The sequence below is a fragment of the Amblyomma maculatum genome, chromosome 1 (assembly GCF_055883805.1).
Source record: "Amblyomma maculatum isolate TAMU_Amacu chromosome 1, ASM5588380v1, whole genome shotgun sequence".
In the NCBI taxonomy this organism is placed as follows: Eukaryota; Metazoa; Arthropoda; class Arachnida; order Ixodida; family Ixodidae; genus Amblyomma; species Amblyomma maculatum.
In genome coordinates, this window is record NC_139344.1 from 467,903,405 (window position 1) to 467,919,790 (window position 16,386).

Below are 16,386 nucleotides of genomic sequence, written 5' to 3' on the forward strand. Positions count from 1 at the left end.
CCCAGGAAACACCCCAAATGAAGACTGTTTGTTTATCTAGTTTTATTTTGACCCATAGCGCTTCTACGCCATTAACATCTGTAAGTACAGAAAATGCTATGTTGTCTTTGTAATTAATGCAACTTCCCCACCTATGTCTTCTCGGTCCTTTCTTACTATTTTATAGTTAGGAGGACTAACTTCAGTGTCGAGTATATCCCCATGCATCCATGTTTCGATGACTACTACTATGTCTGGTTCATATTCTGTGATTATGCCTTTTAATTCGACAAGTTTAATATGCTTCTGGCATTAACATTTATGAATTTGAATGGCTTTGATCCTTTGTTCCTGCGTCAATCGCTACTACTAGAAGTGATATTACATTTGTACCTTTGTTTCGTAGTGTCGTCCCAGGCGTGAAGGATTTTGTTCACCTTCATCTTATCAAATACCATCTTAACCTCGGCCCTGTTTTTTTTTTTTGCGTCTCTCATAGCTCGAGTCACTTTGGGGCGTTGAACGCCGCAAACCAAACCAAACCCTGTTTTTCCTTTCGGCTACTGTGGAACTCCAGAGGTTTTTCTGTATATCATGCACTCTTTTAGAATAGTCCTTTAAATGCTTATTGGCTATCCTGTAAGCTTGTAGCAATTCATAATCTTAGTTTTTTTTTTTCTAAAATCACCAATCCTAAGGATAACTGGGTGATGCTTTCCTGGAGACAGCTTACCAGACGGTGTATTCCCTCAATGGTACTCAACTTCTCTCCGAGTTTTTCCTCGAAAATTTCGTTGTTTACTTTTCTCAGCAATGCTTCTTCTTTTTCTTCCAGTATACCTCAACAATCTGGTTGTTACGCTGGGACTGAATTTCCAAGCCATCTAGTTGTTTAGCTAGTGCAGTGATTTCCACCTGACAATCACTCATAGTAGTCTCAATATTAGACAGCCTTACTTGGGAATCTTCTAGGACCACGAACTTCGCTTCGATGGAATCGAGTCTTGTTTCTATTTTCTCTGTACCTGCCTCAGACGGTGACCAATATTTCTTTTTCAGTTTTGAGAATTATGTTTAAGATAGCTTCTGAAAGAGGCCAAGAGTTTTCCTCTACATCCACTGAAAGCTTCAGCAGCATGCACGCCAATGAAAGACAGTCGTTGACACAATCAAGCAGTACTTGTGAACACGGCAGCACAGCTATACAGAGGTGGTCGCTACGAAAACCATATCTTTCTGCACTAACCTGCACAAACAAAGGCTCTTGAGATGACATCATCACGGCAGGGGCGTCCTGTCCACTGATGAACGTTGGTCGGGGCAGCAGATTTATAGCTGGCAGGCTCCGTGACGTATGTCGGTGGTGTGGAGTCACTATAATATAATTCTAATTGGTGTACAGGAAAGGAAAGGCACTGTATCTTTCACACTTTCTCTGGCAAGGCAATTGTGTTTCGGCGGTACACCATCGCTCCTGTCACGAGGCGTTCCTTGACGCGAGTTCAAGTATGACATATTGCAGGTGGCAGGAAGCTAAACAAGAACTAATCTCCTGGAATCTCGCGGAATATGACCAATCAAGCGTACAAATCTCGCGTACAACTCTCATGGACGGATATCGTTCCATGAGCGTAGAAAGACTTTCGCTATAAATTAGCATTGGACCTGGGCTGCTCCTGGCCCTACGGGGCTAGGACTGGTAGGTCACTGCCAGTCACGGCTCTTGTTGTTGTGGCTGTAGGAAGGAAAAGAAAATGCACGGGCCTGCTACTGGCTCTGTAGCTGAGCCACCTCTGCTGCCTCGTGCGGACAGAAGAGAGAAAGTAGAGAAGGAAAGAAAAAGAGGGAGAGAAAGACGCGCGCTGCAACAGCCGTCGTCCACCACCTAAGCGGTGGCGGGTGCAGGGACGGCCTACAACACATAAAATTTCTGTGGCTGCATGGTTAGCCACCGCCGCAAGCGGCGCTGACCTACCAGTCCCAGCCCCGCAGGGCCAGGAACCACCACCCTTCACCACCTCCCACCACCCTCACGGCTGTTGCGGCGATCATATTTCTCTCCCTCTTGTTTTCACTAGCTTCACTAAGTTAGTGAACACCGGGTCTGGCGTGCGTGTGATCACTTTTAGCCACAGCTGTGCATGCGCGAACTCGCCGAGTGACGTCAGTAGGGGAGGCGCAGGTGCGACTTCTCTTCAATAAAAAAATAATAGTAGTGATAATAATAATTTTATTTACTATTAATAGTATCCATCCGGGAATCGAATCTCCATCCTTTCCATCCTCAACCGAGCGCTTTACCGCCTTTTTTTCTTCTTTATTGCTTGGTCCTGACACGAGAAAATCAACAAAAATCACTCAAATGCTATTTACATACGCTATTTACATATGACACACTAAAATTCACGCATACACAACAAAGGCTCTAGCCTTGAGAGCCACTCGGGAGGTTCTGCTGTAGCTTTCTGGATTGCCAAATACCTGTCCACGCTTTCCCGAAAATAAATTATGGCAGGCCGTGCATCTTTATCGCAATGGTAACCCGCCATTCTTGAGCGCCATATACAGTGGAGGCCCATGAGCATAATTAAATCAAATTGTGGTCTATGGTTTCTGGATACCTGCATATTTAACAGAGTGATCCCCAGGGTACGAATAATCCCTTTTTCTGCAAAAATGTTTTCACCGGCAAGGCTTCGGTGTGCAGTTTAAAAAAGAAGGTTTTTGGCCCTGGCGTCACCTGCATTTTTACCCTTTTTAAAACATCTGCATCTGGGCCTCCATCGTAGAAGGTCCTGTACGAAGGCACAGGGAACGTAATGTCACACAATGCACGATACAATTTCTTTCGTTTTACTGTAGACGAATAATCACTTGAAAACCGCGCTCAAAGGAACCGAACGCTTTCTACGAGATCTCTACAAAAGCCTTTAATCCCTGCGGAAAGAACTTCCGTTGCAAACAACGTAGCAGCCGCCCAAGTCTGACTTGGCATACGGTGCGTAAGAACGGGTCGGTCGTGTCTCTAAAAAACAAAACAAAAAACGACTTGTCGCCCTATCCTAGCCCACGATCTTTTTACTCGTGTGAACAAGTTAGTCCGGCTGCAGTGCTCCCAGACAAATACAACGAAATCCCTGTGCAGCTTCTGAATATTTAACCGTGAACAGTGCAACACCTGCATAACATACCAGAGCTTACTGATAAAGAACAAATTGCAAAATGGGATAGGTTGGTCCCTCTCCACTTTTCAGCTTTGTTCTTTATCTCCTTAGCCTGCCCTCTCCAATACTGTTCACTGTCACGGTAAGCCATAAGCGGAACTCTTAAGTACCTGTCTGGTGTAGTCGTCCAAGGCACACTGCAAACCGTTCAGGCGTAGATGGCCACCTTCCATGCCAGTCCGAGGCATTTCTACCAGTTAACTCCATTACCGGTGACGCGACTGAATTCGCGCAAACACTTCACAGCTTGGCATATGCCCCCCTCATCATCGATAAAAACATCGATGTCGTCTGCATGCGCTAAAAGCTTTGCTTCGGCTGCTGGTACATTGAAACCCTGAATGCTATTATTCTTGAGTATTTTCAAACAAAGAGTCTCTATATAGATGCAAAATTAAAGAGGGCTGAGGGGACAGCCCTGGCGTACAGAACGCTGTACCCTGATGGGGTCCTCTAAACATTTGTTAACAATCAATCTCGCCGTGCAACTCCGGTACGCCAAAGCCACGCCCTCACGGACAACAGAAGCGACATTCACATGGTTGGTTGGTTGGTTGGTTCACAGGAAGGGAAAGGCGCAGTAACTGTCACACTTGCTCTGTGGACACCTGAACCGCGCCGTAAAGGAAGTAAGGAAGGTGGGAGTGAAAGTTGAAAGAGAGAAAGGGGAGCCGTAGTGGAGGGCTACGGAGTAATTTCGACCACCTGGGGATCTTTAACGTGCGATGACATCGCACAGCACATTCACATGGTCAAAAATGGCAAAAAGTTCGTGAGCGACGCAGTCAAATGCCTTTGCTAAGTCAATCTGGAGAAAGGCCGAAAGGCCATCCGACCATTACTGTCATCGCAGTATTCTAATACACTGCGCGCTTTATGGATATTTGTGAAAATGGAGCCCCCTTTGATCCCACACGTCTGATGAGGCCCAACTATGCCTCCAATTAGGTCTGCGACCTTCGCCCTAGAGCCGTCATAGAAATTTTGTACTCCACGTTTGTGAGCGCTATTGGCCGGTATGCAGTAACCCGTCTTAACTTACTCATTTCATTTGTTTTCGGAATGAGCACAGTGTGGGACGACCCATATGACGGAGGAAGAGCCTTTTCTTTGAAGGCTTCTTTAAAGATTACAGTTACGACAGGGGCTATTTCGTGTTTAAGTACTTTATAAAAAGTCGCACTGAACCCGTCCGGATTTACCGGGGTTTAATTTATCATTTGCATGCTCCGCCTCCGTTTCTGTTATGCCCAGTTCTAATCTGTCTTTTGTTTCGTCGTCGAGACGCGGTAGCTCAGCCAGAAGCGCATCCTTAAATGTAATAACATCTACCTGGTGCGATGCGAAGAGCGCCTGGTTATGTTCGAAAAACGCTGTTTTGATATGATTCATGCCTGTTGATAATACCCCTCCCCATTCTATTTATTCGATGTGATTCCTTTCGACACAGGCTTTTTCTAAACCGAGCGCTCTTTTCGTTGGCGCTTCGCCTGCAGCTGCGTCTTCGGCCCTTGCTTTAACCAGCGCTCCCCGGTAACGCTGTTCCTCGATTAGTTCTAGCTTTTGTTTGCTTTTCCTTATGTCCTCCATCCATTCACCCGGTGCTCAGCTATAACGTTTTACCATTTTATGAAGCAGTTTCCTTAACTGCACTTTATTTTGTTTCTCTTCGTGAATTATAATAGCAGATCTTTCGATTGCTTTTAATTTAAAGGCTTCTTTACAGAGCTCCCACTGCTGCCAAACCTTCATGTTTTTTCGTGGATCTATTTTTGCTATTTCTTCTCTTACTGCTCGACTGTACTATTCATCCTCAAGTAACTTGTTTAACTTCAAAATTTCCCACGAAAAACCATTCCCACGCAGCATTGAACCATACAATGGTCTGAAAACTGCATCGGTACTACTTCATACCTGTTGCATTGTGGTACGATATCGACGGAGGCATAGATGCGATCTAACCACGCATGGCTTGAGCCCTGGAATCGCGTATACGTTACTGGGCATTCTCCCTCCAGACACTCTGCAACGTCCTCCAGGTTATAGATGTCAATTATTCTTAACAGCAGTTCAGTGCTCCTGTCACGAAAAGCGCGACTGCTTGTCTTGTCACGCGTGTTTAGAACACAGTTGTAATCCCCCATAACTATAAGCCGTCTCTCCGTCCGAAGGCGCTCTTCGATATTTTCGAACAACACGGCACGGTCATAAACCACGTTGGGCGCATACTCGCACACCACTCGCCACTCAATGCCTTTCAGCTAAAAATCGAGGTAAGCACATCGTCCCGTCATGCACAAATGATGCGCCTGCACCTCTAACCCGGGCAGCTTCTTTGCAAAAAGAACACAACCAGCCCGATGTGCCAACAGCGTGACTAACTACAGAGAAAAACCTAGACGTGAAACGTCGCATCATACTCTCGGTCTCTTCTTCACCGTCTACTTTCGTTTCTTGCACAGCCAATATATCTATAACCATTTAAAGGCTGTAAATCTGGCTTTGTTTCCTTTTACCTGCCAAACCTTCAACATTTAGGGTGGCCACTTTAAACGGAGATGCAGAAGCCATTTTTTAATACAAAGAAGATACTAAAAGCACGATGCTTACCTCCCGCGTCTATCAATTCACCAGACGTTGCCTTTGCCGCCGGTATCATCCGGCGCTTGCCTCTGGTTATGAGGCGACTTGTGGCTGCAACGCTCGTCTGTCTGAGTATTGGTGCGCGAGCGCAGACTAGAACGCCGTGCTTGAGGCACCTTCGCCTGTGGTTCCTCGGCACTGTGCTCTGCCACCGTGTCGTCATCAGTCTTGGTCTCGGCACACGGACGCTTTGCAGCGGTGATGACAGTCGCGCGGGCGTCTCTCTTCTCGCGGTCGTCGCAGGGAACCTTTTCGTCGACATCCAAAGGCTCCACTAAGCTCGCCCAATCTTCCGCCGTGCCTGATCTGTAGGTGATGGGTCACTCTTCCTGGTGCGACAGCGGTGGCGATGTTGCTGCTCGAACCCGCTGCGTCAAACGTCGCCTCTGGCGGTTTACCGGCGTCTTCAGCTCCACTTGCTGCTTCTTCCGACTCGACGACATTCATGAGCTCAGCTGAGTCGCTCGCCGCTACACGCCAAAAAGCCGAAGCTAGGCACGGACGCAGTCCGCTTCCGCGCGTCCATAGCGCCTTCACTTCCAGTCGCGCTCTTCACTCCCGAGGCGACCCGCGGATCGCTGCCTGTCCATCAGACGATGACCCCGATGACCTACCGCACCACCATAAACTTCCGGAAGTGATATTAAAGATGTTTATATTCATGGCCCGCTGTGTGTTTGTCTTGCCTATCCCTCGGACAAAGGAATACGCAAGACAAACACACAGCGGGCCGTGAGTATAAACATCTTTAACTCACTCCAGCAGGGAGTCGTCGTCCGGGAGGGCAGCGCGTCCAGGAGCGAAGAGCAGGAGCGAAGAAGCGATCAGCCAGGAGCGAAGAGGGTAAGGCGACAGCGCGCGCCTTCCTTTATATACCCTCGCGCGGGACCGATTATCCCGGGAACGAGCGGGGAGAGGGAAGGGTTAAGCGGCGGCGCATCGGTAGCCGCGGGAGCTTTTTGTGGCTGGCTCGGTCCCCACAAAACGAATTATAGAACGCCGGTGAAAGACGCGCTCGACATGGAAGCCAAGGAGAGTTTTGCTACTGACGAATGGCGCAGGAGACTGGAGAAATTCTTCTTCTGATACCGAGGTAGTCACTGCTTTTCGCTACGTATATTCAGGCATAGCACAGCTAAGCCATCTTTAATTTTTTCTTCTCTATTTTCTCCTCTCTCCGCACGAGGCAGCGGAGGTGGCTCAGCTACAGAGTCAGTAGCTGGCCCGTGCATTTTCTTTTCCTCCTTCCTTCAGTCGCAACAACAACATTGAACCTGCTGCAGAGGCACAGTGGTCAAGACCCCCACTGCTGTACCGGAGTTCCCGGGTTTGAACCCGATCGCCGGCGGCTGCGTTTCAATGGAGGTGAAACGGAGAGGCGTCTGTGTGCTGTGTGATGTCAGTGCACGTTAAAGATTGCCATGTGGTCGAAATTACTTCGAAGTTTTATAACTAGACACCTTTTCTGTTTCCGTTTTCAGTCTTACTTTCCTCCTCCCGCACGTCATTGTTCAGGTGTCCATGGCAAAAGTGTGACAGATACGGCGCCTTTCGTTTTCTCTAAAGCAGTTTATTATAATTTATATAAACAATGTACAGAGCTGATTCATATGCATGAGAACATTTCTTATCAAACCAAAAGAAAAGTATAACAAATTGTAAAATGCAGAGAAAAGTATAAATGGGGTAGGCAGTGCTGCGCACATACTTCGTGTTTGATATGAGTATGCGAATCGGGTGTAATGTTTTTTATGAATTACCGAAGTTGACTTAAATGATCTCACCTCTATATAGGAAAATATAGGAATATTAAGGAAAAGTTTGATGCTAAAGCTTGTTCAGCGCTCAAAATTTCATAAGGCTTTTAAAAATAGATTGCTCTTTTTAGTAAATGTGAAGAAAATGTGAAAAATGTTAAGTTAGCTACCACATATATTGATAGAAATGATTGAAGCTTCTGATGCACACCAAAACTTTGGGTCTGAAGTTCCTACGCTCACGGAAAATATGTGAAACTGTCATAGCCGTATAGAAAACCAGACGGACGCGTTTTTGGAAATTAATAGCAAAAATTATAGTCATTCCTGAAGGAAGATGCAATATGAGGGAAAAAAAATTGGCAGTAGTTTAGCTCTGGTTAAAGCTGGTAAGTTTGCGCAAGCAATAGTGCAATGGTTGCGCCTAAGGTTCGCCATGTAGTGTAGCATCGCCGATGCTTCTGCTTGTAAAACTGCATAGCAACTAATTTACCCCAACACAAACTCCTATTTCTCTCTTTCCACTCCTGTAAGTGATCGTCTTTTATTGCGCATTTTATTACTGCGCAATTCCCTACCCTGGGCGGCGGCCATCCGCCGCTTGGACCCTGAGTGGTGCGTCCCGACCATCGCTTTGGCGCACATGCCTGGATTTCGACGCGCGCATGCAACATCGGACCTTGCTTGCATCGCATGCGGTGAGAGAGTGCGATCCGGGGAACGCCAGCAGTGCGAGAGGACCGGAGAGACCGGTGCGTCAGCTTTCGTTCTAATGCTAACACTCCCCACTTCCTTCCCTTATGGCGCGGTTCCGGTGTCGACGCAGCTGCGGCTAAAATTCAAGCGTGTCGTCCGCTGGGTATCCGCGATGGCTCGAAACCTGACGCAGTATTGCTATTGCTTACGCAATAAAACAACTTTCAAGAACTATTTCTCAGAAAGTGTCCAAAATGCCAGGGTGTGTGTTTTGTACTCGAAGGCGGTCTGGACTTCCCATGACGGCGCGGCCTTTTGAGCCAACTTTGGCAAATAAATGGCGTTGCTTTCAGTTTACGGAGGTCGCAATGCCCTTGCGCTGTAGCCGATAGAGCGAACAGTGTGCTACAGGCCGCCTTCGCGACCAGCCTTTAATCCCGTTATTCTTTCAAGTAGCAATTTCCTTCGCTTACCATATACCGGGGTGTTCCACGCAGCCCGGCGGCTGCAGCGGCGAAGTCTGCCGTGACGGTGCGCAACCTGAGGCACAGCTACAGCCGCAGGGGGCCTCCGGTCATCGATGGAGTCAACATGACGATTCCCGTGGGCAGCATGTGAGTGTGCTCGAGCTGCGACACCCTCCTTCGTTGCGCACATCATTCGGACCTTCGTGGGTATAGGCGGACATGCATCGCAATGAGGTTGCTCATTCACTTTACAAGAAAAGGATGGCTGCTCGCGAGTAATCCCGCGTTGTTACGCCGCGAAATATTGCATGGAAAGCGTGGGTATGAGATATTTGATAATCCATACTGGACGCAAGAAAGGACGCGGATGAGCGCTTACATATCTAACTAAATCTTATTCCAAAGTGCAGTCTGATTATACAGACGTACAAACCGATGTCTGATGGCAATAAGCCAATGCCATGCCACTTTCTCATTTTATTATTCCTCAAAGGTGCCTCGCGGGACATTACATGAGGGGTAGAAACAACATGGCAAAAAAAAAACGTATTTTTAAAAATTATGAACAGATGATTACAATCAAGAATGCGCTTCCTCAATGGCAGTCATTAATAGCTGAATGTTGCTGATGATGGTCACTTCTGTCGGGAGGTCATTCTATGTAGTCGCGGGAGCATTTAAATGATTGCTTGGATGTTGAAGTATGCGCACGTTTAGGGTACACAGCATTCGGGTGGTTATGACGAGAAATGCGATACGGGCGGGGGATTACATGATTGGCTACATGAACCCCCCCCCCCCTTTTTTTTTACGTGCCCACATTTTCTGCCTATTCTTTAGAATAAGACTTAGTTCAAAGTTAGCGGTTCTTCGTGTCTGCAGCACTTTGCATTCGCTGTGATTTTGCACTTGATCAACTAGACCAGCCGTTTCACAATGACCAGGACGAGGTGGACATAAATCCAGTTGGATACACAAAAGTAAAAAAAAAAAAACAAATAAAAAAAAGAAACCGCAGTGAATGATTTAAAGTGCAGATATGCGATAGCATTGCATTGCGTTGCATTACCGGCGTGTACAACATAGTTTACGTACTTTTTATGAGTTTTTAATTATTTTTCAGTTGTGTTTGTATTTTAGTGATTATTTCTTGTTCTAATTTTATTTTTCCGTGGTAATGTTTTCTGTTTTGTAATTTTTTTACGTAGTCACTCTACTTTTATTATCAGTCATGCCATTTTCCTTTCCTTTCCTTTCCTTTAAAGTTCTCCAGCTTCTTTGTAATAAACAATGGGAATTATGGACACGTCCGAAGAAAACCGGTATAGAGCAGCGGCTAGCGCGCTCGGCTGGGGCGCGGAAGGATGGTGTTTCGGGTCCAGGCGCTGAGGCGATTTTTTTTTTTAATTAATGACTGACACCTCGTGGTGACACATTCTGTCCACAGCTCATTGTAAATCCACTCATGAGGCAAGAAATACGATCGAAATTAAAATTAAAGAAATAGGTCCTGGCAGCGGCACTTCGGCAACCTATTCCGTACTACTTTAAATCGGGAGCGCCAAATGTTCTGGCGCGCCCATTAAGCCAATTCGACGTCAATGACAAGGGGGCAGCTACCAACCTGCGGTCAGGCTTCTCCCTTATCTTTTGCAAGCGGCTGCCCTAGGAGCACTTCATAAAAGTTATTTCTAAATTTTAGGATCCACGCAGACCTTTCAAATTTCCCTTCAGCACTTACGGACCACTTTTATGAATCAGTTGCATTAGAATAGTGCCGCAAATATCGTTCAGGGTCCCTTAAGAACTGATACTGTGAGAAAGAGTAGACCGTACTTTATTCTTTAGTAGCAGTCATAAGACTTTTATCCGGCCAAACATTGCATGGCCGAACATGTCGACTGCCTGAGCGGCTGGTCGACTCTTTTCTTCCACCCCTTCGGCTCTAAGTCAGTTGAGTTAGGTGGTATTGGAAGGAGACGGCGGAAACCCGACTGCTGAGCATCTGAGCATGAAAAGAGGCACTGGGGTAGGTTTGCACAGGCACTGGAGGAGTCGGATCTATGCGATAGGGGAAGGGACGGGATGGGGCAGCGAGTGCATTCATTTGAATGGGCCAGAAGGCAAGCCTCTGGTACAGGTGCATATCGAAACGAAACTGGAGGTTGCCTTTCTTAATGTGCGGCGCAGGGAGGGTCCCCCCCCCCCCATTCTACAAGAGCTTGAGAGAAGGAATAAATGGTGCCAGGTTAGGAGTGTCAAGGGCGAGTTGATGGACCAGCTCATTTCCGTAAATGCCGAATGACTAGGGAGTCAACTTAGAAAAACAGTGGAACCCAGGTTAACCCCACCTGTGTAACAGGGCATACGGAGACCGCTCGTTTGAACTCTTGTTGAAAGGAAGGCGGCGCATAGCGTGTGCTTCTGCATGCGGCGTATAGCAGCTTGTGAGTCTACATTGCGCACTCAAGAAGAGATGAGGAGGGCAAAGGACTGGAAGACACGGACAATTGCGAGGATATAGAGAGACAATACATCCAGCGGGTGGAGGTATGGGCCGCTGGTGTGTGTTTCAGTGGCTAAGACACGGGGATGATGCGGAGCGTATACCTGCAGGATTCTCGAGGGGTCACAAAGGAGGCATCCTATACGCTACTTCAAGGGTAGCGAAGAGTGGAGAATGCTGCTCCACATCCTCCTGAAGGAGTAAATGGGACTTATTGGAGGGGAAAGGAAAGCTACAGAGGTTTGTAGCCGGAGCGTGATGTGCAGATGTTGTGGTGGAGAATGGACTGAGGGAGAGGCCTGCCTGAATCAGTAACCACTGGCTCTTAAGGATAACGGAGTCTTTATATCAACTGTTTATGACTGTCGCACTGGCACCGAAACAGAGATGAAAGACAGGACAATCGCAGGTTAAGGCGCACATTAATAAGTGGGAGTTTATTTCTTGTAACACAGGTTAATTGCATATATACTGGCGGTTAAGCAACAAACATGAAAACTCGTCTCATGCACGTGCCGCTAATGCACTGGAGCCCGGAAAACCTAAATCCTTTGCCGGCAACGACTGAGAGGCTACTTATTCTGGATTTACCACGGTTTCAGATTTCCACAACTTAAGTATTTATCTGGTTATCCGGTTTTCAGTACTTTGCGGACTCGTGTATCCTTGACGTTGGATTGGCATTTAGTATTTTCTTCTTTTTTTTTTTACGGGGCACTTATGTAACCCGGTAGATGATTCTTCTATATTGAAGTTCATACAACCTTTCATTCACACACCTGCCCGTCCATCTTACGTACGTTGAAACCACAATTCTGGGATTTTTGTTTCTTTAGACTTTTGTGGTCGTTTTTTCGGCGATAGATGAGACGACATGGCAAGCATATATCGCCTCTCTTAGGCGACGGATCTGCTAATGTAAATGGTTTCATCTAGCCAGTGCACTTAAGAAGTCATGTAAGCTTCCAATGTCATCGTCGTGAAATCACTGTCTTATAGCTTCAGCTCACATTTAATGTGTTCCTTGCAGCAATGGGTAGTAGCTAGTGTTTGTTATGCACGAATTATTCGACGAAAGACAAGTTATTTACCATAAATTTCATGACAAGGAGCTTCGCGACAAAATGAATCTTGAAATCCGCTGCCCCTTCTGAATGTGAGAATGCACGTGGGCTGAGAACATATCGCACGGTACTGCTGCCAACACAGGAAGCTTCTGATGGAGAAGTTTTGCCTCGCGAGTACCAGACGATAATGCCGACACGGCGGAATCATTCCGCCATCGTCAGAAAAGGATGCTAAAATCTAATATACGCGCGTGAATAAAAGAATGCAAAAATAAAAATTTGTCGACGATTACGTTATTTCCTAATGCGAAATTTGAGCTCAGCTCATCAGCTGTTTCATCTTTTCGATAGATTCAGGCAAAGATTTCGAGCAAGACACGTACGTACAATTACAGACAACGTTTTTTAATTTTTCACACGTATTCCTTCAAGAAACACTCCACTAACAGTTCTTGGCTGTCATGAAAGAAGCTTTATGGTCGGAGAAATGAGGAGAGCAATTAAGTTATCGCGAGGTTGCGGGAGGCAGCGCGTGGGCACATAGGAACGTTGCTCGACGAACAGATAGCAGCAACTGACTGATGCCGCTGACACCGCTAGCGAGTGAAGAGAACGTCACTCTACGTTTCGGCTTGGGATGCAAGCACCGTGATCTGCCGATAGCCAGCTGGTGTTTCGGCAACCGGAGAGCACCCTCGCCGCCACGAAGGAAGAGGGGGGGGGAGGGGCTATAAGCAGCGGCGAATAGGGTAGCGCGCGCAGCATTCAGGTAACACTCGCGGTCGGCGCCCGCAGGAAGATGGGGGCTGAGCTCGGGGGCTGAAAGTGGGGCGAAGCTGTCTACAAGGCCCATGCCGACACGACGCCGACGCGAAGCCCAGGAACGAGCCCCAAAGAGCTGTGCTCTAAAGGAAAAAAAAAACCTTACTGAGGAGTTTAGATCTGCGAAGACATTCTGCTAGGAATAAAACTGTGATAGAAGAAAATTTCTGCTCGGCGCCCTATAGTATAACTGCCGGTTCTCTACTAAGGCGTCGCCGAAATTACATTTTTCTTTAACTATGAGGCAATTGGGTTGACAGTAAGGCAGTTCCACGAATAGACCATTTACTATAGCGCTGATAATCTCCAAAGCGCCGTCCGCTTCGCAGCTTCAACATGAAGCGTTTTATGCCTATTGCGTAGCGCACGGCTAGAGCACCGTCGCCCGCGCCGCTCACGCGGTTAGCACCGTTGCGTTCTAATGGCGAATTCGAATGGAAGAGCAGGTGGACTCGAGAGCACATCGAAAGTGTTCACAGACCAGCGGGCGCCCCGCAGTGGGAGAGCAGGAGTAGAGTCACTGGCTTCCAATTGTGGGTGATGTGGGCTTTTCCTGCTCCCTCGTCTCGAGTGTAGAGGAAGTAACATGGCATAAGGCGTCATATCCGCGCCACCTTTTTTTTTCTCTCTTGAGTCGGCAAGGCTCAAAATGGCTGCTGCAAAGCGTCGGTCTTCGCGAGCTTTTCGGAATCAAGCGAATTTGCGTCGTGAGCGGAAAGCATTTTCTCAGGTGCTATGCATGTTTGAGATTAGCTGCTGGCGTCGAAAGGGCCAAAGAAGGCAAATCGCCGCGCTGTGAAAACAAAGGCATACAAAACAAGCGGTTCTTCACGGAGCGTGGGCCTCTCCTCCGGCAGCAACTGCCGTCACAGCGGGCAGGCGGAGAATGCGGGGAAGAGAAGGACAGTCACGTGGTCGTGGCGCGCTGCTCTCGACACGCAGAGAACGTACCCGTGGGAGGGCAGTTACACCCTCGCTCGGCGTGCTCCTGTACATTATTAATTTAAACAGCGCCAACAAGAAGACACAGGACAAGATAAAAGGAAGCTACAGTACAAGCGCTGACTCACAAATATGCCTAAGCCTTTACTCCAAGACCCAGATAAAAACAAATATTAGGAAAACAAAACAATCACGTGAAACAACCCCTAGGTTCACATGCTGCACAAAAAGTCACTCAAAAAAGACATCTCTTTGCTTAATAGAGCAAGAGAAGTCTTGCTGACACACTTAATGTCCGTTGAAATAAAATATGATTCAACTATCTCTCTCTTCATCTTTTGTTAGTGGCGATACAAAATCCTAGCCTGGTCAAACATAGGAGTACACTTCTTCTCCTTCTTCATTGTTTCACATGAATGGCAATGTGAGACCAGAAATGTTTTGTCCTTGCCACTTTCCAAGTTGTTCCGGTGTTCCAGTAATCTCTAGTTAATACAGCGTTCTGTTTGTTCTATATAAGAGGCTCCAGAAGAGAGCGGAAGCCTGTACACAACGCCAGTCTTGCATCTAACAAATGGGTCTCTATGTTTCACCCCAAATTCTTGCTTCTTCGATTCTCTTTCCCTCTTGAATAGCCAGGCAAATCCTCTTCATCTTGAGCGGGGCGGTCAATGCGACGTCAACACCAAACCTCTTGCCTACATTTTTGAGGCCATGTGAAATTCTGTGCACATACGGTACCACCGCAACCATCCTCTTCTTCTCACCCATGCTAGGCAGGGATTTCTGTCTGAGCGTTCCTTTAAGGCTCTTCAGTACCCGGCAACTGGCCTCATTAATAACCGACTCCCAATAACCGGAGTAAACGGTGACGGGTTCTTCTTGTCTCTTCAAATCTTCCAGCACCTCTCCAAGTTGCTCCTCGATTCGGCAGGCGACATGCAGTTCACACACAAATGCACACTGAGACGCAGGACGACGAACTTGCAGTAACGAAAATTAACTTTATACGACACAAACACAAGATACAGCAAACTTATTTACACAAGACAGAGAGGCGACACATTTCAAAAAAGAGACTGAGCGAATAACTAACGGCAAAACGAGCACATAGCTCTTTTTACGACTTCTCAGTCGGGGCCTGCCTGCTACGCTGTCTTCGTCGGCGACTAGCCTCAGCACAAGAACCAGAACCGTCGATGGCTGCGCGGCGCGCTCTTAAATAGCCAGCGCAGAACCTTCTAGGCGCGGAGGAGGAACGGAAAACAGCTTAGCGCTGTCAAAGCTATGCCTTCCCCCCTTGGCCTTCTGGAGAGGCCTCGAATTTTCTCGAACATGGTCAGCACGCGCGGCCCTCCCGCGCGAAGCGCGGAGGAGGGCCGGGACCGTGTTGGGGAATGCACGCGTGACTCTGCCCATGACGACGAGGGCGAGGAGGCGCAGCGCGGTGGCTGAGATTACGTAATCGGCCGCGTCGCGTTCTCGCAGCTTGTAGAAAATTCCATCGCCGTTTTCTGCGGCACGCGCGCCGAAACATTAAAGAAAGGACCACAGCGGCCTTACAACCGGCCTTTGCAATTCTTGTCAATTGTCTTTCAAAACTATTGCCCATGCCGTGGTAGCACGATTTCTTCAACGCATTTAACAAGCATGTGTTGATCATCCCATTCTTCACTAATTTGGAATGCCCCGAATTGGAGCTTAGCAAGGGCTTCACCGATCTCGTGTTGTATTCCCAACAAACATTATCCTCACCGAACTGAATCAATAAATCTTAAAAATATAACCGATCGTCAACTGGTTCTTCAACAGTAAATTCCAGCCGATATCCACACTCAGTAAAAACATCAATAATGTTCCTCACTCGTTGATTGAATCCTTCACGGTCTGTGAATACTAAAAGGTCGTCCACATACCTGAAGGTGGAATGGTGTAGGCCCTTCAAGTTATCCTTCAGGTGTCTGTCCACGTACATTAAGAAGTTGTCACTCAAGATCGGTGCAACACTCAGCCCAATGCATATTCCGGCCTTCTGCGTATACAGCTTGTCCTTCCAGCCTATGAAGGTGGACTCCAGGTAGAACCACAAAAGTTCGATGAAACTTCCAACACTTACACCTGAGACGTCAATGAAGTCACATTCATTATTGTCTTCAGTAATGCACATTTGAACACGCTTAAAGAGGCAGTCATGGGGGAGGCTATAATATAAATTCTTGACATCCATGCTGAAGCCAACACATTTTCTTGGGTTGTGTTCATTGAGGAATTCAACAAGGGCTT

The 16,386-nt window shown here is 47.3% G+C and overlaps 2 pseudogenes; one reads left to right on the forward strand and one right to left on the reverse strand.

Annotated features, from left to right (window-relative positions):
• Nucleotides 1–335: 335 nt before the first annotated feature.
• LOC146209890 (uncharacterized) lies at nt 336–6,289 on the reverse strand (annotated as a pseudogene).
• A 2,535-nt stretch (nt 6,290–8,824) lies between these two features.
• Nucleotides 8,825–16,386, forward strand: part of LOC146209891 (ABC transporter G family member 23-like) — a 105,103-nt pseudogene continuing 97,541 nt past the window's right edge.